A 23,222-nucleotide genomic window follows, 5' to 3' on the forward strand; every position below is an offset into this window, starting at 1 on the left:
TGCAAAAGAATGTGAATGGCCACCTTTACAGTGGACAAAGCTCCAACTTTGAGGAAGTATTATTGAGTACACTGGTTTTCCATCCTCTTGTTAGAGACTGACAAAAAAGAAATTGGAGTTTGGGGCTCAGAACTAGGTCAAGGGGAACTCCCACCTATGTGACAAGGGACTGAAACCACAGCAACACCTCAGCAAGACAGCAGGTAGGGGGCGCCCTACATTGGGACAAGGCTGGTGGACTTAGGAGCAGCAGTCACTGCTGCCGAATTTTAAATGTCCCTTTCCTGCGCTCTAATGCTGTATGTTATCTTCGAGCCTTCACTTTGCCTTATTGTTAGCTGTGCTGGGGTGTGGGGTGGAGCTGTGAAATAAGAGAGGAGCCAATGTCTACACATGGAGAACCAGACCAAGGAAGCCCTTGAAGCTACAAGGAGCCCCCAAGCAGCAGTCAGGAGCAACAGATGGCAAGCAACAGCCAAGGCAGGTGCAGAGTCTCCAGGAATCCTCAGAATCACCTGAGGAGAGGACTGGGATTCCTGACATCATCTATGAACAACTTAGATCCTGGTTTTTCAGCTAGCAAACCCTGGAATGCCAGAGACCATAGGTATATGGTTAAATGTGCTTCAGTAAAGCATCAGTGAACAACACAGCACTGCATGTAACTGACAAGTGGTGGTACACAGGTTCTGACTCCTGCAGCCAAAACAGATGGGGGAAATGACATCTTTATGAAGACCTCAAGGCAGAGGGAGTTCGGAGCTGGCCCTGAAACGATGAACAGGTAGAGGCAGCAGGGGTACTAAAGGACACGCGAGGGAAGAAGCTTACAGAAACTGTGGTCTACTCCATATCCCTGTAAGCAGCCTCAGGGATGAACACTCTGTATAATACCAGTATCAGCATTTTCCAGGTGAAGCACAGCGGGAAGCTCTATATCCTTTATGGGTGTTTCTAAATTTAATTTTTATTTTATATTAGAGTATAGCTGATTTACAATGTTGTTATATTCTTTATGTTGATGGGTGACTTGACCACAGGAAAGACAAGTACAGAGCTTTTAGACTATGAGATCAATTCATACAAGAAGTTTTCAAAGTTAACAGCTGAGTTACTTGTTCTGGATAAAGGTATTTCTCTTTCTCTTTTTAAACATGCTTCCTGCCCAACTTCTGTCACCAATTTGGTATTTTCCAGAGATGAAGAACCCAGATCCAGAAGGTGGTAAAGCATTAGTACAGAGGGTTAGAAGCAGTCCCCATATATAGCTGGGCAAACAGGCAGGCTTGGGAGGGGCTCAAGAGCAGCCCTGTTGTGTGTGGAAATTATCTAGGAGAGCAACAGTGGAGAGCAAGTGAGAGGAACAGCTGAGCAAGGACAAAGGGCATGTGCAGGATTTGTGTGCAAGGAAGATGAGGGGCAATGACAAGGCAGAGGCCAGGGTGGTCATGGATTTATTCTTCCAACCCTGCAACTTGAGGTAGGTGCAAAGCAAATCTGAAGAGGTGTACAATTTTCTGTTTTTGTTCAGGAGGGCACTGGACAAGATGACATCTAAAGGAAAAATGAGGGTGAGTGAACACAAAGGGTAGGAAGGGTATAAATCTGCTTTTCCCATTTTGTTCCCACATTTGCCTTTTCCTCCTTTTCGTCCTCTCATAGTATCACTGTCTCTGGCCCCTAGTTCCCTTTCTCTTTCCAAGCACGCTCATTTCGCACAGCTCTAGCAATGAGCACGCTCTGCCAGAAGAGGACAGCATTGGGAAGCAATGAGCAGAGGCATCCTCACTGTGCAGGCACAAGTCCCGCCAGGCAGAGACAGGGTCTGGTTTTCTGTTTATTCTAGCAGCAAACTCTGAAATAAACATGAATTTATCCCTGAAGTCATATCAAGTGACTCCTTCATCTCCCCCGCTCCCAGCTTCTTAAAGGAATAATCATAAATATTCAGGGTATAGATACCAACTTGGCTTCATAACAGGCGATGTTTCAGCCAGTTTTCTGACAAAACTTACATAGAATATTGAATGCAAATATCTAGATATTGTGAGTAATTCAGGCTAAAGAGGCACTTTGTTTAAAGTATGCTGGCTCTTATTATGCAGTTGGCAGGGTTGAATTTGTATTCTACCGGGTTTTTTTGTTGTTTTTTTTAATGATTGCACAAGTCACTTATTAATTATTCTCAACACATATTTCTTGAGCACCTGTGAGGTGTCATGGGTTGCCTGGACAAGGGGGAGGTATGTAAACAACCAGGTGGTATAGATGGATGATGTGGGATTGAAAGAAACTGGATTTTTGAAGAAGGAAAAGAAAGTTCTAAAAAGGGAAAGCAATGGTGAGTACAGATGACACCTGCCCCATCCCCAGGCATTATGTTATATGGGATATGGGGATCTGACAGTGTCCATGGGGGACAGAATAGACTTAGTTAGAGTAAGAAGAATTTTTTTGAATATTAAGAGAAGAAATTGGGGCTAGAGGTAAATTACAGATAAACTGCTGATAACGGAGTATTAAGGAATAAAGAAAGGGTTTGAGGTAGGAAACATAGGCGGCCTCATAAGTGTATAATCGGGGTATCACATGGAGCACCACACTTAGAAGGCCCCATGCTTGATTTAATGTCTTGATTTTACAAGCAGGAAATTCTTACTAATTTTTGAACAGGAGATCCCCATTTTCGTTTTACATTAGGCTCTGTAATTTGTGTACCTGAAGGTCGGGGATATGTGGAAGTTTGGATAAAACAAGACTAGGGAATTTCCAGATCTGTCTGTGGATAAGAGTTTCCCTGATGCCCTGGGAAGCTGGAATTTCTGTTGGTGTTGGAAGCACACAAGGGTGTAATTCCCAATGATATAAATACTGATGGTCTTTTATTTATTAATTTTTAACATATTTATTGGAGTATAATTGCTTTACAATGGTGTGTTAGTTTCTGCTTTATAACAAAGTGAATCAGCCATACAAATACATATACCCCCATATCTCCTCCTTCTTGTGTCTCCCTCCCACCTCCCTATCCCATCCCTCTAGGTGGTTAAAAAGCACTGAGCTGATCTCCCTCTACTATTTGGCTGCTTCCCACTAGCTATCGATTTTACATTAGGTAGTGTATATATGTGCATGCCACTCTCTCACTTCATCCCAGCTTACCCTTCCCCCTCCCCGTGTCCTCAAGTCCATTCTCTACATCTGCCTCTTTATTCCTGCCCTGCCCCTAGGTTCTTCAGAACCATTTTTTTTTTCAGATTCCATACATATGTGTTAGCATACGGTATTTGTTTTCCTCTTTCTGACTTATTTCACTCTGTATGACAGACTCTAGGTCCATCCACCTCACTACAAATAACTCAATTTCGTTTCCTTTTATGGCTGAGTAATATTCCATTGTATATATGTGCCACATCTTCCTTATCCATTTGTCTGTTGCTGGACACGTAGTTGCTTCCGTGTCCTGGCTATTGTAAATAGAGCTGCAAAGAACATTGTGGTACATGACGCTTTTTGAATTATAGTTTTCTCAGTGTATGTGCACAGTAGTGGGATTGCTGGGTCATACAGTAGTTCTAGTTTTAGTTTTTTAAGGAACCTCCATACTGTTCTCCATAGTGGCTGTATCAATTTTCATTCCCACCATCTGTGCAAGAGGGTTCCCCTTTCTCTACACCCTCTCCAGTGTTTATTATTTGTAGAATTTTTGATGATGGCCATTCTGACTGGTGTGAGGTGATACCTCATTATAGTTTTGATTTACATTTCTCTAATTATTAGTGATGTTGAGCATCCTTTCACGTGTTTGTTGGCAATCTGTATATCTTCTCTGGATATCTACTTAGGTCTTCTGCACATTTTTGGATTGTGTTTTTTTGATATTGAGCTGCATGAGCTGCTTGTAAATTATGGAGATTAATCCTTTGTCACTTGCTTCATTTGGAAATATTTCTTCCCTTTCTGAAGGTTATCTTTTCACCTTCGCCTTTATGGTTTCCTTCGCTGTGCAAAAGCTTTTAAGTTTCATTAGGTCCCATTTGTTTATTTTTATTCTTATTTCCATTTCTCTAGGAGGTGGGACAAAAAGGATCTTGCTGTGATTTATGTCATAGAGTTTTCTGCCTATGTTTTCCTCTAAGAGTTTTATAGTGTCTGGCCTTACATTTAGGTCTTTAATCCATTTCGAGTTTATTTTTGTATATGTTGTTAGGGAGTGTTCTAATTTCATTCTCTTACATGTAGCTGTCCAGTTTTCCCAGTACCACTTATTGAAGAGGCTGTCTTTTCTCCATTGTATATTCTTGCCTCCTTTATCAAAAATAAGGTGACCACATGTGCGTGGGTTTATCTCTGGGCTTTCTATGCTGTTCCATTGATCTATATTTCTATTTTTGTGCCAGTATCATACTGTCTTGATTACTGTACCTTTGTAGTATAGTCTGAAGATTGGGAGCCTGATTCCTCCAGCTCCATTTTTCTTTCTCAAGATTGCTTGGGTTATTCGGGATCCTTTGTGTTTCCATACAAATTGTGAATTTTTTTGTTCTACTTCTGTGAAAAATGCCATTGGTAGTTTGATAGGAATTGCATTGAATCTGTAGATTGCTTTGGGTAGTATAGTCATTCTCACAGTGTTGATTCTTCCAATCCAAGAACATGATATATCTCTCCATCTGTTTGTATCATCTTTAATTTCTTTCATCAGTGTCTTATAGTGTTCTGCATACAGGTCTTTTGTCTCCTTAGGTAGGTTTATTCCTAGATATTTTACTCTTTTTGGTGCAATAGTAAAATGGTAAATTGGAGTCGTTCCTTGATTTCTCTTCCAGATTTTTCACTTTTAGTGTATAGGAATGCAAGAGATTTCTGGGCATTAATTTTGTATCCTGCTACTTTACCAAATTCATTGATTAGCTCTAGTAGTTTTCTGGTAACATCTTTAGGATTCTCTATGTATGGTATCATGTCATCTGCAAACAGTGACAGCTTTACTTCTTCTTTTCTGATTTGGATTCCTTTTATTTCTTTTTCTTCTCTGATTGCTCTGGCTAAAAGTTCTAAAACGATGTTAAATAATAGTGGTAAGAGTGGACAACCTTGTCTTGTTCCTGATCTTAGAGGAAATGGTTTCAGTTTTAAACCATTGACAATGATGTTGGCTGTGGACTTGTCATATATGGCCTTTATTATGTTGAGGTAAGTTCCCTCTATGCCTACTTTCTGGAGGGTTTGCATCATAAATGCGTGCTGCATTTTGTTGAAATCTTTTTCTACATCTATTGAGATGATCATATGGTTTTTCTCCTTCAGTTTGTTAACATGGTTTATCACATTGATTGATTTGTGTATATTCAAGAATCCTTGCATTCTTGGGATAAACCTCACTTGATCATGGTGTATGATCCTTTTAATGTGTGGCTGGATTCTGTTTGCTAGTATTTTGTAGAGGATTTTTGCATCTATGTTCATCAGTGATATTGGCCTGTAGTTTTCTTTCTTTGTGACATCTTTGTCTGGTTTTGGTATCAGGGTGATGGTGGCCTTGTAGGATGAGTTTGGGAGTGTTCCTCCCTCTGCTATATTTTGGAAGAGTTTGAGAAGGATAGGTGTTAGCTCTTCTCTAAATGTTTGATAGAATTCACCTGTGAAGCCATCTGGTTCTGGACTTTTGTTTGTTGGAAGAGTTTTAATCACAGTTTCAATTTCAGTGCTTGTGATTGGTCTGTTTATATTTTCTCTTTCTTCCTGGTTCAGTCTCAGAAGTTTGTGCTTTTCAAAGAATATGTCCATTTCTTCCAGGTTGTCCATTTTATTGGAATAGAGTTGCTTGTAGTAATCTCTCGTGATCCTTTGTATTTCTGCACTGTCAGTTGTTACTTCTCCTTTTTCATTTCTAATTCTATTGATTTGTGGCTTCTTCCTTTTTTTCTTGATGAGTCTGGCTAATGGTTTATCAATTTTGTTTATCTTCTCAAAGAACCAGCTTTTAGTTTTATTGATCTTTGCTATTATTTCCTTCATTTCTTTTTCATTTATTTCTAACTTTATCTTTATGATTTCTTTCCTTCTGCTAACTTTTGGGTTTTTTGTTCTTCTTTCTCTAATTGCTTTAGGTGTAAGGTTAGGTTGTTTATTTGAGATGTTTCTTGTTTCTTCAGGTAGGATTTTATTGCTATAAACTTCCCTCTTACAACTGCTTTGCTGCATCCCATAAGTATTGAGTCATCATGTTTTTATTGTCATTTGTTTCTAGGTATTTATTGATTTCCTGTTTGATGTCTTCAGTGATCTCTTGGGTATTAAGTAGTTTATAGTTTAGCCTCCATGTGTTTGTATATTTTACAGATTTTTTTTCCTGTAATTGATATCTAACCTCATAGCATTGTGGTCAGAAAAGATACTTGATACAATTTCAATTTTCTTAAATTTACCAAGGCTTGATTTGTGACCCAGGATGATCTATCCTGCACAATATTCCATGGGCACTTGAGAAGAAAGTGTATTCTGTTGTTTTTAGATGGAACGTCCTATAAATATAAATGAAGTCCATCTTGTTTAATGTATCATTTAAAGCTTGTGTTTCCTTATTTATTTTCATTTTGGATGATCTGTTCATTGGTGAAAGTGGGGTGTTAATGTCCCCTACTATGATTGTGTTACTGTCAGTTTCCTCTTTTATGGCTGTTAGCATTTGCCTTATGTATTGAGGTGATCCTATGTTGGGTGCATAAATATTTACAATTGTTATATCTCCTTCTTGGATTGATCCCTTGATCATTATATAGCATCCTTCTTTGTCTCTTGTAATAGTCTTTATTTTAAAGTCCATTTTGTCTGATATGAGCATTGCTACTCCAGCTTTCTTTTGGTTTCCATTTGCATGGAATATCTTTTTCCATCCCATCACTTTCACTCTGTATGTGTCCCTAGGTCTGAAGTGGGTCTCTTGTAGACAGCATATATAATGGTCTTGTTTCTGTATACATTCAGCCAGTCTATGTCTTTTGGCTGGAGCATTTAATCCATTTGCATTTAAGGTAATTATCGATATGTATGTTTTTATTACCATATTCTTAATTGTTTGGGGTTTGTTTTTGTAGGTCTTTTCCTTCTCTTGTGTTTCCTGCCTAGAGAAGATCCTTTAGCATTTGTTGTAAAGCTGGTTTCATGGTGCTGAATTCTCTTAGCTTCTGCTTGTCTGTAAAGGTTTTAATTTCTCCATCAAATCTGAATGAGATCCTTGCTGGGTAGAGTCACCTTGGTTGTAGCTTTTTCTCTTTCATCACTTTACATATGTCCTGCCACTCCCTTCTGGCTTCCAGAGTTTCTGCTGAAAGATCAGGTGTTAACCTTATGGGGAATACCCTCGTATGTTATTTGTTGTTTTTCCCTTGCTGCTTTTAACATTTTTTCTTTGTATTTAATTTTTGATAGCTTGATTAATATGTGTCTTGGCATGTTTCTCCTTGGATTTATCCTGGATGGGACTCTCTGTGCTTCCTGGACTTGACTGACTATTTCCTTTCCCATATTAGGGAAGTTTTCAACTATAGTCTTTTCAAATATTTTCTCAGTCCCTTTCTTTTCCTTTTCTTCTTCTGGGACCCCTATTATTCGAATGTTGGTGTGTTTAATGTTGTCCCAGAGGTCTCTGAGACTGTCCTCAATTCTTTTCATTCTTTTCTCTTTATTCTGCTCTGTGGTAGTTATTTCCACTATTTTATCTTCTAGGTCACTTACCCGTTCTTCTGCCTTAGTTATTCTGCTATTGATTCCTTCTAGAGAATTTTTAATTTCATTTATTGTGTTGTTCATCATTGTTTGTTTGCTCTTTAGTTCTTCTAGGTCCTTGTTAAACATTTTTTGTATTTTCTCCATTCTACTTGCAAGATTTTGGATCATCTTTACTATCATTACTCTCAATTCTTTTTCAGGTAGACTGCCTATTTCCTCTTCATTTGTTAGGTCTGGTGGGTTTTTACCTTGCTCCTTCATCTGCTCTGTGTTTCTCTGTCTTCTCATTTTGTTTAAATTACTGTGTTTGGGGTCTCTGTTTCACAGGCTGCAGGTTTGTAGTTCCCGTTGTTTTGGGTGTCTGCCTCCAGTGGCTAAGGTTCGCTCAGTGGGTTGTGTAGAATTCCTGGTGGAAGGGACTAGTGCCTGTGTTCTGCTGGATGAGGATAGATCTTGTCTTTCTGGTGGGCAGAACAGCGTCCGGTGGTGTGTTTTGGGGTGTCTGTGACCTTATTATGATTTTATGCAGCCTCTCTGCTAATGGGTGGGGTTTGTTGCTGCCTTGCTAGTTGTTTCTCATAGGGTGTCCAGCACTGTAGCTTGCTGGTCATTGAGTGGAACTGGATTTTAGCGTTGAGATGGAGATCTCTGGGAGAGCTTTCACTGTTTGATATTACATGGAGCCAGGAGGTCTCTGGTGGACCAATGTCCTGAACTCTGCTCTCCCACCTCAGAGGCACAGTCCTGACACCCAGCCAGAGCACCAAGACCCTGTCAGCCAAACGGCTCAGAAGAAAAGGGAGAAAGAAAGAGAGAAAGAAAGAAAGAAAGAAAGAAAGAATGAGATAGAAAGAAAGAAAGAAAGGAAGGAAGGAAAGAAAGAAAGGAAAGGAAAGAAAGAAAGGAAAGGAAAGAAAGAAAGAAAGAAAGAAAGAAAGAAAGAAAGAAAGAAAGAAAGAAAGAAAGAAGTAGAAGAAAGAAAAATAAAAAATAAAATAAAAAATTATTAAAAAGTAATTTAAAGAAAGAAAGAAAGAAGAGAGCAACCAAACCAAATCCACCAATGATAACAAGTGCTAAAAATTATACTAAAAAAACCAAAAAAACGGACAGGCAGAACCCTAGGACAAATGGTAAAAGCAAAGCTATACAGACAAACTCTCACAAAGAAGCGTACACGTACACACTCACAAAAAGAAAAAGGAAATATATATATATTTATATTTTTTAAAAAAGAGAGCAACCTACTCAATAAACAAATCTGCCAATGATAATAAACTCTAAATAATAAACTAAGATAAACATAAAACCAGAAACAAATTAGATTCAGGAAGCAAGCCCTAAGTCTACATTTGCTCCCAATATCTACCACCTCAAGTTTGGGATGATTCGTTGTCTATTCAGGTATTCCACAGATGCAGGGTACATCAAGTTGATAGTGGAGATTTAATCCGCTGCTCCTGAGGCTGCTGGGAGAAATTTCCCTTTCTCTTCTTGTTCACACAGCTCCTGGGGTTCAGCTTTGGGGTTGGCCCTGCCTTTGCATGTAGGTTGCCTGAGGGTGTCTGTTCTTTGCTCAGACAGGATGGGGTTAAAATAGCAGCTGATTCAGGGGCTCTGGCTCACTTAGGCCAGGGGGAGGGAGGGGTACGGAGTGCGGGGCGAGCCTGCGGCGGCTGAGGCTAACATGACATTGCAGCAGCCTGAGGCGTGCCGTGTGTTCTCCCGGGGAAGTTGTCCCTGGATCACGGGACCCTGGCAGTGGTGGGCTGCACAGGCTCCCAGGCAGGGAGGTGTGGATAGTGACCTGTGCTTGCACACAGGCTCCTTGGTGGCGGCAGCAGCAGCCTTAGCATCTCATGCCCGTCTCTGGTGTCCGCGCTGATAGCCCGGCTCGCGCCCGTCTCTGGAGCTCGTTTAGGTGGTGCTCTGAATCCCGTCTCCTCACGTACCGGGAAACAATGGTCCCTCGCCTCTTAGGCAGCTCCAGACTTTTTCCCGGACTCCCTCCCGGCTAGCTGTGGCGCACTAGCCCCCTTCAGGCTGTGTTCACGCAGCCAACCCCAGTCCTCTCCCTGGGATCTGACCTCCGAAGCCCAAGCCTCAGCTCCCAGCCCCCACCCGCCCTGGCGGGTGAGCAGACAAGCCTCTCGGCTGGTGAGTGCTGATCTGCAGTGAGCCTCTCTGCAGGAATCTCTCCACTTTGCCCTCTGCACCCTTGTCGCTGTGCTCTCCTCTGTGGCTCTGAAGCTCCCCCCACCCTCCGCCAACCCCCATCTCTGCCAGTGAAGGGGCTTCCTAGTGTGTGGAAACCTTTTCCCCTTCACAGCTCCCTCCCACTGGTCCAGGTCCCATCCCTATCCTTTTGTCTGTTTTTTCTTTTTTTCTTTTGCCCTACCAATGTACGTGGGGAGTTTCTTGCCTTTTGGGAGGTCTGAGGTCTTCTGCCAGCATTCAGTAGGTGTTCTGTAGGAGTTATTCCACATGTATATGTATTTCTGGGGAGGAAGGTGATCTCCAAGTCTTACTCCTCCGCCATCTTGAACATCTCCTGTGATGGTCTTTTAGGGAGCGATGGTTCCCAGTTCTAATGAAGTAGGGATGTCTGGAGAGAGTCGGGGTCCTGGGAGCACTTCTTATTCTTTGGATCTGGAAAGTGGGTCTACCCTAGAGCACGTGGGGCCTCGTTCAGATTTAGGGGTATTTGGTGCAGAGTTGTTTCCTTTCTAGGCTGTAGTGTCACATGTGATGGGGTAGTTAAGGGAGGTTTGTGGGCCTCCCTTAAATCCCATAGGAGGCAACACTGTATCTGGAAGAAAGGCATCTTATCAAGAGCCAGAGAGCCAGTAAAACATCTCCATGTGGTAAAGTATGTTAGACTTTTCCTGTGTGCTTATGTTACTGAACCAAACTTGGGTCTGCTTGCCCAAGCACAGTAAAGCCAATCTACTGACACTGGGTTGTGGTAAAGGAAAGTGCAGCATTTATTGCAGGGCACCAAGCAAGGGTCCAGGGCAGCTAGTGCTTAAAAGACCTGAACTCCCCAAAGGCTTTCAGGGAAAGGTTTTTAAAGACAAGGTGAGGAAGGGGGTTATGGGATGTGTGATCAGCTCGTGGACTTTCTTCTGATTGGCTGATGGTGAGGTAATTGGTATTCAGCATCATGAACATTCTGGTTCCAGCCGGTCTGAGGGTCTAGGTGTTTGTGGGCAGCATGCAGTTAACTTCTTCCACCTGGTGGGGGTTTCAGTATCTGCAAAACAGCTCAAAGGACATGGCTCAGAATATTATCTATAGCCCTTAAGGGGGAACTGAAGGTCCTTGACTTTTTTTAATGCCTAAACTATTATTATTGGGTCTTGTTTGACTGTTTTCCTTTCTTTCTGCATTTTCTCCCTTCTTTTTTAAAATATTTTTTCAAATTTTATTTTAGGGGCCTCCCTGGTGGTGCAGTGGTTGAGAGTCCACCTGCCGATGCAGGGGACATGGGTTCGTGCCCTGGTCCAGGAGGATCCCGCATGCCGCGGAGCGGCTGGGCCCGTGAGCCGTGGCCGCTGAGCCTGCGCGTCCGGAGCCTGTGCTCCGCAACGGGAGAGGCCACAACAGTGAGAGGCCCGCGTACCGCAAAAAAAAAAAATTTATTTTATTTTATTTTTTTGGCTGTGCTGTGTGGCTGCATTTTCTCACTTCTATGATTAAATTTATTCTTTGACTAAAATTTTTCTATAGACAAAAGACAGGCAGGGGACATGTCGGGTGGTGGAGTTTTGTTCTGGGAAGGCCCCATAGGGTCCTGCTTGGTGTTTACAATTTCTGAGTATGATGTCTAGCTTAAAGAGCCTTCTCCCTCCCCAAGACTCTATAGATTCTTACATTTCTTCTAACAATTTTCAGTTTTTATATTTAGCCTTTAATTCCTCTGAAATTTTATTGCTATATGTTTGCATAGTAGGGATCTTTTTTTCTTCATTGCAGTTTTTCCATATCATTTATTAGTTAGTTTATCCTGTATATGAATGGATGTCGATCTGTTTTCCTATCTCTGCAACATTATCACATGGTTTACATGCTGTATCTTTAGAGGACATTTTGATATTGTATGACAAAGGCCTGCTTCTTTTTCAAAAAAAAAAAATTGGCTCTTCTTACTTATCTCTTCTTCTAGATGAATTCTAGAATGAAACATGTCAAATAACATAAATAATTCTGCTAGGATATTGATCTATATTGAGTCAAATTGATAAATTTTTTTAAGGAAGAATTAGCATTTTTACAATATGTACTCTTTCCATTCAGGAGCACTATACAATTTGTGTTCAAAATCATAAATCTTCAATCCTGAATTCCATTCACCCACCCATGCTAATTTGCTTTGCCAGTAACAATCTTTTTGCATCTTTTCTACTTTTTTGTGGACCCCTTGGCATCTCCCTTTTCACAGCCATGTGTTTTCAGATAACTCTAAGGGGCAGTGAATACACAGGGAATGGAGAGTTTGAGGATAGTAAAACATCACACTCAAATTTTCTAACTACTGGGAGTTTTTGTTCTTTTCTTAAATATATCTTGTTAAATTGAAATGTTTCTTCTCTTAAGTGCTCCAGAAAAGATTTGGAAAGTTTTGCTTTAGACCCTGAAGATGTCCACATCAATAGTTTCTCTATAATCAGATAGTTAAAATACAAAGCCATATGAAATTAAATGCCAAACATCATTGCAAATCAACATACAGCTGGAAAAGCACTCTACATAACTCAATATATTTTTCAGGAAGCCAAAATCTTCAGCAATATCCATCTCGTAAAATGAGGATGTTCATAAAGAAGAAAATCATTTTTATTCAGCCAAATTATTTATTCCACCGACCAAGGCTAATCACGGCATGTGATTAATAATATTCACTTAAAATTGCATCCTGGGAAGTGTTTTCACTTAGGTTTAATGAAAAACACTTGGAAGCAATTGAACGCTGTGGAGACGTGGTTAGTTATTATCCTTGTTTATGAATTAGCATGATTTTAAAGAGTAGTTGATGCTGAAGGCTAAAGTTTTTATTTCTTTTTCATAACAATATTCCACCCAAACTGAAACAGAGAGATTGACAAGTGTCAGAGGGCATTTAGCCTGCAAAAGGAGCCAGAAGCTAGAGATTTGGAATCAGAGGTGGTGGGACTGGATAGTCTGATGAAAACCATGGAGCCCAGAAGGTGGTGATAGAGGCTCTTCTCTCCCCTCCCTGTGCAGGCATCTCAAGTTGTCCAGTTTCTTAACCCAACGTTAGGGTAAACCTAATTTCAATTGTCTATGGTCTCCTTGTTCTCATGGAAACAAGAATAGGAGGAGACAGGGTAGCATAGGAGGAATGAAAACTTGTATATAAATCTGAGCCCTTGGGAAGGACTTTGGTTTCCCAAGTCACTGAAGACTCCTATTCATAAAGAACATGTATGTTTCGATAGCCTCTGTAAGGATGGTTAGGATTGTTTTTGGGGGGGTGGATGATAAATTTTTTTTAATTAATTTATTTTTATTTTTGGCTGCATTAGGTCTTCATTGCTGCGCACGGGCTTTCTCTAGTTGAGGTGAGTAGGGGCTATTCTTTGTTGCGGTGCATGGGCTTGCCATTGCGGTGGCTTCTCTTATTGCGGAGCACGGGCTCTAGGCACCAGGCTTCAGTAGTTGTGGCTCGCGGGTTCTAGAGCGCAGGCTCAGTAATTGTGGCACACGGACTTAGTAGCTCCACGGTATATGGGATCTTCCCCGACCAGGGGTCAAACCCGTGTCCCCTGAATTGGCAGGCGGATTCTTAACCACTGCGCCACCAGGGAAGTCTCTAAAATTTTAATCATCAATAGTTTCAGCTTAATAGTAAGGTTTTTGGCAGATTTTGGTATGGCTAATTAGTTCAAAGGGAGCTTGTTGAAAGGCTTAAACTACTAATGACTGTCATAAACAGCAAAAATTTAAAAAGTGTTTTCAAGCAGAGCACATAGAGAACTGAGATGTTACAAGAAGGCGCTGGAAGACTAAAGGTGCCTTTTGTTATGTTAATGAGGTGACCTTTGGAAAGTGCCCAAGGATGCTGGAATGTAGCCAGAAGAACCAAACAGGTGATTAGAGGGTTGGAACTTTCAGCTCCACCCCCTGACCTCAGAGGAGGGGAGAGGGCCCTGGAAACTGAATCAATTGGCAATGGTCAATGATTTAATCAATCATGCCTGTATAATAAAGCCTCCAGAAAAACCCAAAGGAGAGCTCTCAGGTTGGTGAATGCATGGAGGAACGGAGAGAATGGTTTGCCTGGCGAGAGCATGGTAGCTCTGTTTCTGAATTAAGTCATTAAGTCATATGGACCCTGCTTGGGCCCTAGCCCCTCTGTCTTGGTGGGGGGAGGGGTTTTTTTCCCATTCGGGTGGGGTTGGGGCAGCCTAATAACGAAACTGAATCTGACATTGACAGAGCACAAGCTTTATTCAGTGGCCAAAGAATGGAGAAGCAGGAGCTAAGTTCACAGATCTACTGCTCACCCATGTGGCGAAAGGGACTTAATTTTAAAGAGTAAAGACAAAGGGAGGAGGAGTGAGGCTATTGATGGGGAGGCATACGTATTAGACCAGGGAAAGGGCAGGGCTTTTTCCAAGGCAGTGGGGTGCCACCCCCTTTTTATCCTTTTTTGGTCCTGAATGTCTGGTTGTGGCCACTGGTAGGTGTGTCATATAATACACTAATGTAGTAAAAGCAGCATATAATGAGACTCAGGGTTGGTTGGAGGTCAGATTTGTGGCCACCTTGGTCCCAGCTGGTTCCATCTGTTTTTTGTTTGTAGCTTCCTTTCTTATCTCTGGACCCTTTAACTTAAAGATTTATGTTAACTCCTGCTAAGGGGCCTGGGGGTGGGGCGGTGTTGGCAGGTTCGAGCAAAGACCTGGAGCAACTCTGGCAACAGCTCCATGCTCTTTCCCCATACCTTGCCCTATTCATCTCTCCCATCTGGCTGTTTCTAAGTTTTGTATACATTCTTTCATTAAAAAAAAAAAACCAGTAATCTGGTAAGTAAAATGTTTCTCTGAGTTCTGTGAGCTGCTCTAGCAAAATAACTGACCCAAGGAAGGGGTTGTCGGAAGCTCTAATCTATAGCTGGTTGGTCAGGAGCACAGGTGATAATCTGGATTTGGGATTGGCAGCTGCAGTCGAGGGGGGAGGGGCAGTTTTGTAGGACTAAGCCTGTGGGATCTGATGCTATCTCCAGGCGGATAGTGTCAGAATTGTGTTGAACTGTAGGACATCCAGCTGGTGTCTGAGAATTACTTTTGACGTGGACCCTCCACCACAGTGGAATTGGATAAGAATCTTTAAGCACTTAGAACAGCATTGTCACAAAGAAGCTCTCAACAGACCCTGGCTATTATGGCAGAGATAATTAGTGCTCAGAGCTTATTTATTTGTTCCATTGCATTTCCCAGCCTCCCCTGCAGTTAGTTTAAGGCCAGGTGCCTAATTATAGTCAATGAACTGGAGCAGAAGGACTGAGGCAGGTAAGAGCCAATGAGGCTTTGAGATCTCTCCTTCCCTGATGAAGAGAACTTGGAGACCATGAGTTCCCATTGGTAGAGCGCCAAGATAGAGCACCACCCCTGCTACATCAGGGTGCAATGAGGGTGACAAATTGTTGTGTTACATTACTGAGATTTCAAGGTTAACTCATTACCTTAAGATGTCTTCACTAGGTAAGGAAGACATACGATTTTACTATTAGAGTTTCTTTGCAAGTATTAATTCTAGATAATGACTAAGAAAATGAGTAACTGACTTCTAGTTCTTCATAAGCAGAATTTAATCCCCTTGAGGGGAAGGCCTTTATCTATCTTATTTACCATCGAAACCCCAGTGCATAGAGTAGTGCTTGCTTGGCACATAATTAAGTGCTAAATATATCTTTTTTGTGCAGGTACTGTGCCTTTTCAATATGCATAGCACTCTTCATACGTTGTATAGTGCTCAAGAAATTAAAACCATGGTCTTTACCCTCAAGGAGTAGATAATCCAAATGAGGAGACAAATATACCTTTTCTTCCCTCTCCTCCTTCCCCCCTCACCCCCCAGGTACACAAACCAATGACATTGCTGCTTCAACTAAAGACACTATATTTAAACGCTCATTTATGCCATAGATGGAAGGTGCTCCATCTGTAATAGAGAAAGAGACCAGGTGAGTGAAAGAGAGAGGTTAGTGGCATAGCTAGGGGAAAGACCCAGGATTCTGGATATGAGACTACAAATGTTGATGAGACAGAGCCAGGCTAGAAGAAAAATATGGGTGGAGAGGAGAAAGAAAAAAATTGGATGGTGGATGTCATGATAGGCCACCCAGACACCCCCCACTTCGGGACTTAAGCACTCACTCATTCCTCCAGCCGCTGGGACGGTTGACTGCTGAAGACCCCTCCAGAAACAGGCCTCAGCTGAAGAAAGCCATCTGGGTCAAGGTCTCACCCTCTTTCCAGGGACAACCCATATCCAATGATCAATTGATGCTAAGATACAAAGGCTGGGCCTCTTGCCTCAATGAAGGGTCCCAGCTCCAAGCATCCTGTGGGGTTATAGAGGCCTCTGTTGTGACCTTATCACAGCCTGACGTTTGTCCTTGCCCAGGCCTGCTCTCCTTACTTCCCTGCAGGTATCACTTACGAAAGTAGGCCCCATACTTCCTGCATGCAGATCTCCACCTCAAAACTCTTCTCAGGGACAGGCAGCAAGTTATGAAGCATCACACAAGCCAGGAAGAGCTTAGACTTGTTGGAGTTGAGAAAACAGTCACTAATGACTTCTGAGGAGGGGAATGAGAGTCTAGGAAGGATTCGGCTGGTGATGGGATGGAGGGTAGGTGGAGGCGAAGATCCTTCATTTGCAAAGGCAATAATCACTTTGACAAAGTCTGCTCCACACTCTATGAAGCCCTTCAGTGAAATTCCATTGTCTAGACCCCAGAATATTTTCCCAGAATGTGTCTAGAATTTCAAAGTTCACTCAGGACTCTGAGCTACATGTCTGATGAAAAGAAGGGAGTGAAATTCCTTCCTTGGCTCTGCTTCAAGCAGGATCACTTGACTAGAGATGAGTGTGAGAAGTAGCCAGAGTTAAAGGTGAATGCTCCGTTTCTTGAAGAAAATGTCAGCATTTTGTGACCTTTCTCAACATAGAATTGGGATTGTGAGGGAGTGAGCAATTGAAGGGAAGACAGCATCGTTATGGGGAGAGCTGACTACAGCTGCTCGTTCTTACCACTCAGATCTTAGTGTTCCACAGTAGCACTGGCCATAGAATAAAACACCAGCTGATAGGAATATTCTGTCAGGAGAGAGAGAGAAGCCAGGGGCAGACAGCCAAGACGAGCTAAGTCGACCTAAGAAGTTGTGGGAAATAGAGATCAATGAATATTGTTGATTGTTTGGTGTGGTAACGTTTTCAGGTACGATTTACATAACATTTAGGATCCTTTCTCTACATTAATTAAAAGACATTTTCTCTCTTCCCAACTTTGTTTTCATCTCTTACCTGTTGTTTTAAAGATGTTTGTAATGGCAGTGGGGGTACCAGAGCATCAGGTCTTAGAGAGTGATCGCTACAAGAATGATGCTTATTTCACAGAAACTACGTGTAGATCTAATAAATGGTATCAATGGAGTCTTGGAAAATTATTATTTTGATTGGAGCAGTTTTAGAAGTGTTGATTGAATATTTAAATAAGAACTTAGGGGAAAAAGTTAGCCATCCTAATGTTTTTATAATGGGGCCATTAGCTCAAGTGAGCTTGGCATGCTGTCCTTACTGATCGTAGGTGGAGGGAGCCAATGTCGTAAGGTGTAAATGTGGGGATCTATGGATTCAAACAAAAGAACAAAGATGGGACATCCTGAGGCAGGACGTGTGCAATGAGTGGTGTTTTTTTTTTAAATTAATTTATTTATTTAATTATTTTTGGCTGTGTTGGGTCTTCATTTCTGTGTGAGGGCTTTCTCTAGTTGCAGCCAGCGGGGGCCACTCTTCATCGCGGTGCGCTGGCCTCTCCATTATCGCGGCCTCTCTTGTTGCGGAGCACAGGCTCCAGATGCGCAGGCTCAGTAGTTGTGGCACACGGGCCTAGTTGCTCTGTGGCATGTGGGATCTTCCCAGACCAGGGCTCAAACCCGTGTCCCCTGCACTGGCAGGCAGATTCTCAACCACTGCGCCACCAGGGGAACCCCAATGAATGGTTTTGACACTAATGAGCCCAGTAAAATGGGAATTGCCTGCTTTTTAACCTTATTCAACAAACATTTCTTAATCCTTTACCTGCGCCAAGCACTTCATGGGAGTGTATTTGGCAAACTGATGAAAAATCAGAACTAGTAAGGCCTTCTGAAGTCAGAAAGATGAGGGAAAAGGTAGAAGAGACAAAGGGTTTGAGAAAGGACTGAAAGTTGGAATTAGGCAAATGAGGAGAGCTGAGTCTGGACGGAGTGGTCACTGTGAGAAGCAATTGCTCTGTCAGATTCCCTTGTGAGTCCGTGGGGTCACCAGCTGGATCGGGCGATCCTGCGACTTCTGGTAGCAGAGGCATCTGTGGCACGTGGGACTTTGGCTAGTTCCTTAATCTCTCCGTCCCCCGGTTCCTCATCTGTACAATGAAATTAATAACAGGACCTCAGGGGATTGTTGCTAGAAGTTAATAAAGTAATTCATCTGGAGTGCTTCGCCCAGTGCCTTGCACTCTGTCATGGTGCTCAAATAGGTTTGCATGTACTGTATGACAGTGGACACACTGTGTATGGGCGGAGAGATCACTGGAGAAATGGAAAGGGCACCAGTCCCTGGGATGTAGTCCTTTCAAATGTCTTCCCTCCCTGCGTTCCCTAGGGGATAAAAATAGAAAAATCACCCAGCATAGCAGCGTGGGGAACAAAGACGGGATACATTCTCTTTAGAGTCATTCATCTCACCACAGACATCCATAGAGACATGCAATTTCTTTTCTCTTAAGTTTATAGCTTATGGAGTGTCTTAGCTTCTGATGGACTGCAGGTACCTTCTGGTGAGACTTAAGCAATTTTCTCAATTTTTGCTTAATAAGAATAATTCACTCTATGTGCTAAGTCTGCATAAATAGTTTCTGACAGGTGAAACAGTTTATAAATCCTCAAGAGTTTTTTATTATCCTTGAAAAAACCTTTACACTTACTGTGTATCCTGAGGGCCTGTTGTATGGAAAGGTCTCTCAAGCTAAAGAACAAAGGCAGGCGATGTTTTCTTGAAAAACAGGCATATTGTCCTGCTTGACTAAGGCTCCCTCTGACTCCAAACCTTGAAAATCCTGTTCGTTTTTAATATAAGTGCTCTAGCAAGGATAGGAATAAGCCAGATTCAGAGGATTTCCATGTCAGCAGTGCCGGATCTTTGCATGATAGGTGGCAAATGGCTTTTCTTCTTTTTCTTTCACCCTTGAAACCTCTGGCATATCTGAACTCTTGTTCTTGTGTCTTTTCTGGCCTTTGAGGATAACAATGCAGCTGTGTGTTAAGCGAAGGTAAAACAGCCTTTAAAGGGTTATTCTGGTTTTCATAGGCTCCACATAAGAATAAGATAAAGAGAAGTGATTTAACGTGCCCCAAATCACAATATATTCTGACAGGAGAGCAGAATAGCTTATTTGGAGTTTTTCCTCTTCCCTGTTTTCACTCCCATCTGACACAGCAAAGCCAGTTGATAGAAGGAGTGCTCGCCTCCTGCCCTCTCTTCTTAGCTGAACACTTTGCTTTCTAGCTCTTCAGTCATTTTATTCCATCTTCTGATGTTAGCGTGTGTAAGCCATGTAGAGGGCTGGAGGATATCTTTGTGTGTATCTTTGTGCCCACCCTGGGTATCAATTAATTTATTAAAGGCCCTAGGGAAAAACTTTTCAGAGACGTGGTGTTGGGTGACAGTTCTCCATGAGCCTCTCATGTTTCTGCACATCTTGCAACAGAGACACCAACTGTCCTTTCTTCTGGGCTATCTTTCTAAGGATGTGTATAGAGTGGGCAGCCTTGGGAAATAGAGCATCTCCCTCTAGAGCAAAGTACAGGCGTGTTCCCTCCCCACCATAAAAGATTCAGGTTCACTGAGCTCAGGGTTCCCCTCCCGTGGCATAACCCACTGCATGTACGGGTTTAGTGTGGCTTTCCTCCCAGGGCCCTGGGGTTCAGTGACTAGCGTAGAAATGTTACTGCTCTTGCTGTGTATAATGAACTGTTCTGTGTCTCTGATCCAGGGGTCCTGTGTCATCTGCCGGCCTCCATGAAACTGTGGCAAGCTAAATTGTTGGTATGTACTTTAAAATCTCAGACCCATCTCGGTTCTTGACACATAGTTCCAAATTTAAAACGATCCTGAGAGATTTACTGATGTACAAAACCCCTGATGAGGATTATTTTTTTAAAAATTAATTAATATTTTAATTTTTTATACAGTTTTAAAGGTTACTTTCCATTTACAGTTATTACAAAATATTGGCTATACTCCCTGTGTTGTATAATACATCCTTGGGCTTATCTTACACCCAATAGTTTGTACCTCCCACTTCCGCATCCCTATGGCGCCCCTTTCCCCCTCCCTGCTGGTAACCACTGGTTTGTTCTCTATATCTATGAGTCTGCTTCTTTTTGTTATATTTGCTAGTTTGTTGTACTTTTTAGATCCCACATGTAAGTGACGTCATACAGCATTCTGACAAGTATTCTTAGTGTGTTGACCACTGTGACACTACACCAAACCGCTCAGCATGTCCCACTGCTTCCTCAAATTCTCAGAAACTCATGCTTTGTGTGTGTAACAATAGCTTCACTCAATCACCGTTCTTGGATCATTATTTTGGAAACTTCTTAAAAATTGGCAAAAAAAGCATTTAACTCTCAGACCACTTTCTAAATATTATCAGATCTTTGATCTTATGCACTGAGGATTGAGTTCCTGTAAATGGCTTGGACAAGTTGTGACTGGCAAAAACACAAAGGCTGTCTCTGTTCCCACTGTATAGATTGGCTCAGTCATTCAGACCCATTCATTTATTCAAATAAATTTTTGCATTAACTTAAAAATATATTTCACAGAGTCAAGTAAGACAGGCACATTCCTGCCTTCTTGGAACTTGTAGGTTAGTGGGAAATAAAATATTAACATAAAATTATTTAATATATCGTAAATACTAGAAATGAAATGACTACTGTGAAGTACTATGAAACATGATAAAGGATTTAATAAGGATTTTTTTTATTCTCTCAAATTTCAAATGTAGCATAGACTGGCAAATAACTCTGCTACCAAAGTACAAAACTTTTTGAACAGTTGAGATCTTCTTCCCTTCCTTTTTTTTTTGCATTGGATCTTTGAGATAAACAAGAAATAAGAACTAAAATTTGTATGTTCTTTAAAATTTTACCCAAATAAAGTAACATTTCCCCCTGGATAAAGTGGATTTGGGGGAGTTCCATGATTTCTTTTAAGAAAGAAGATGTTGCTCTATTGACAATCTTTAAGAATAAGTTGAAATTTGCTGGCCATTATGTAGAAGTTAGAAGCTGAAGGGAGCATGAGACTAAAAGAGGAACATTTCACTTCTCAAACGAATGAGGTAGACCTAAGACCCGAAAAAATTTTTTCACCTTTCCCAGCAATGTTTGATAACTATGTTAGGTGACTATAGCCTGTGATGATAAGCACCTAATCTGTTAAATTTTAAAATAAGTCTTTTGAAATGAGGAGAAGGGAGACACACATAAAACAGTTGTTATTTATAAACATTTCCAATTAAAATTTCAGAAAAGCAGAAACTTGTAAAATTTTCTAGGCAGCTCTCACCTTCATTCAATTCACAGGCTGATTTGAGCAGAAAAACTGCAGAATGGCAGGATCACCCAGTATTCTGGAGCTGCATGGAATAGTCTGTATCATATCTGTCTGTCTCTCTCTTTCTCTCTGCATGCATGTGATTTATATTTATCTCCCCAGTTTTCTGAATAATTCAAACATTGTGTTTTAATTTGTGAATTATTCCAAATAATGCAGATAATTGATTAAAATCTGTACTTCTGACTAGCGTTGGCAAGGTTTAATCATAAAACCCAAGATATAAAAGCTATTTTTAAACGGGAATGAAGAAAGCATGTGATAGGGATTTGGCTGAGGAACGGTTAAAAAAAGAAGGTATTATTCTGTTCATATAGATTAAAGGAATGTAATCCCATTGAAATTCTTCTTTTAAGGTGGTGCCAGAAAGGAATTTATTTTTCTTTGTAGTAATACTAGGACTTTAAATAACTTATCTACTAATTAGTTACCTCGTGGGAAAGAAAAAGCTCATTTGTGTTTGCATTACTAAACATGAAGGCAAAGAAGCCAAGATGTTGTAGACCAGTTCTCTTTATCTGTCAGCAATGGCAGATGTTTATCTCTGTTTTTCCCTGAATGCTGCATGAATATCTGGATGAGGCTGAGTTTCTGCCTGAGCAGGCAGAGCTGATCCTTGCATCCAGCAAACCACATTGCTCCAGCTATTGCTTCTGGCTTGGTAACCCTCATTACACTACCCAGCTCATTTTAGAAGGGATTGTTCAATATGATTGTCCCTTGCTCCTAAAAGCAATTACATTACAAGCTGGTGTAAGATTTCTGGTTTCCTTTCAGAGCATTGGTAGGTGAGTGTGTTTTCTCCAGTTCTATTGGTAGCAAAAATGCCCTTTCATTCAACGTTTCAATTTTATGAGACCTTCAACCCTGCCATCAAAGTCAAATAAAAGTTCAAAGCCTACAACCCTTTCTTTCATTTCTTCATCCCTTTGAGGGAGGGACTCCTGGGATGAGGTACGGATGGGGGTAAAATGACTTTTTGTGTAAGAAGCAAGACTTCATTATATTGCCTGTGTTTGGAAATATCCACGTGGAGCTCAATTTATTTCTTCACATCTGACACTGACAGTTTCTGGCACATAATAGTAAAATTCTAGTGTTTCCTAAAAGATTCTTGGTAACTGGTTCTATTTTATCTGAATTATAGCTTATAAAATAATGTAAGCAACTAACTCATATCATATTAATAAAGGAAATTCTCCTGCTAGATCCAAGGCAGTATTACAAGTCTAAACAGAAGACAATTGTATTGGGTTTTTAATGGAATTCTTAGTTCTATCTACTTCTATGAGAGTGGATCTCAGTGATGCTGCCTGGAGAATTTTGTATAGTGTAAGCCATTTCCATTTAATGACCATCGAAACTAAGGCAAATATTTTCTTCTTTAGGACGTTGTCTTTCAAAAATTCCACTGACAATTTGAAGCATAGCAATTCAATGAGAGATTATAGAAGCCATACCTTGGGATGTGTTTTTAAGTGGGTTAGAATAGGGACTCTTGCTGGTCTGTATATCTCCCTATGTGTCCTAGGGTTATAAGTGCAGAGATATTTACCTTAAGTACTGGG

The sequence above is a fragment of the Delphinapterus leucas genome, chromosome 3 (assembly GCF_059928025.1).
Source record: "Delphinapterus leucas isolate spDelLeu-1000000601 "Yukka" chromosome 3, BTC_Dleu_Yukka2, whole genome shotgun sequence".
NCBI classification, from domain to species: domain Eukaryota; kingdom Metazoa; phylum Chordata; class Mammalia; order Artiodactyla; family Monodontidae; genus Delphinapterus; species Delphinapterus leucas.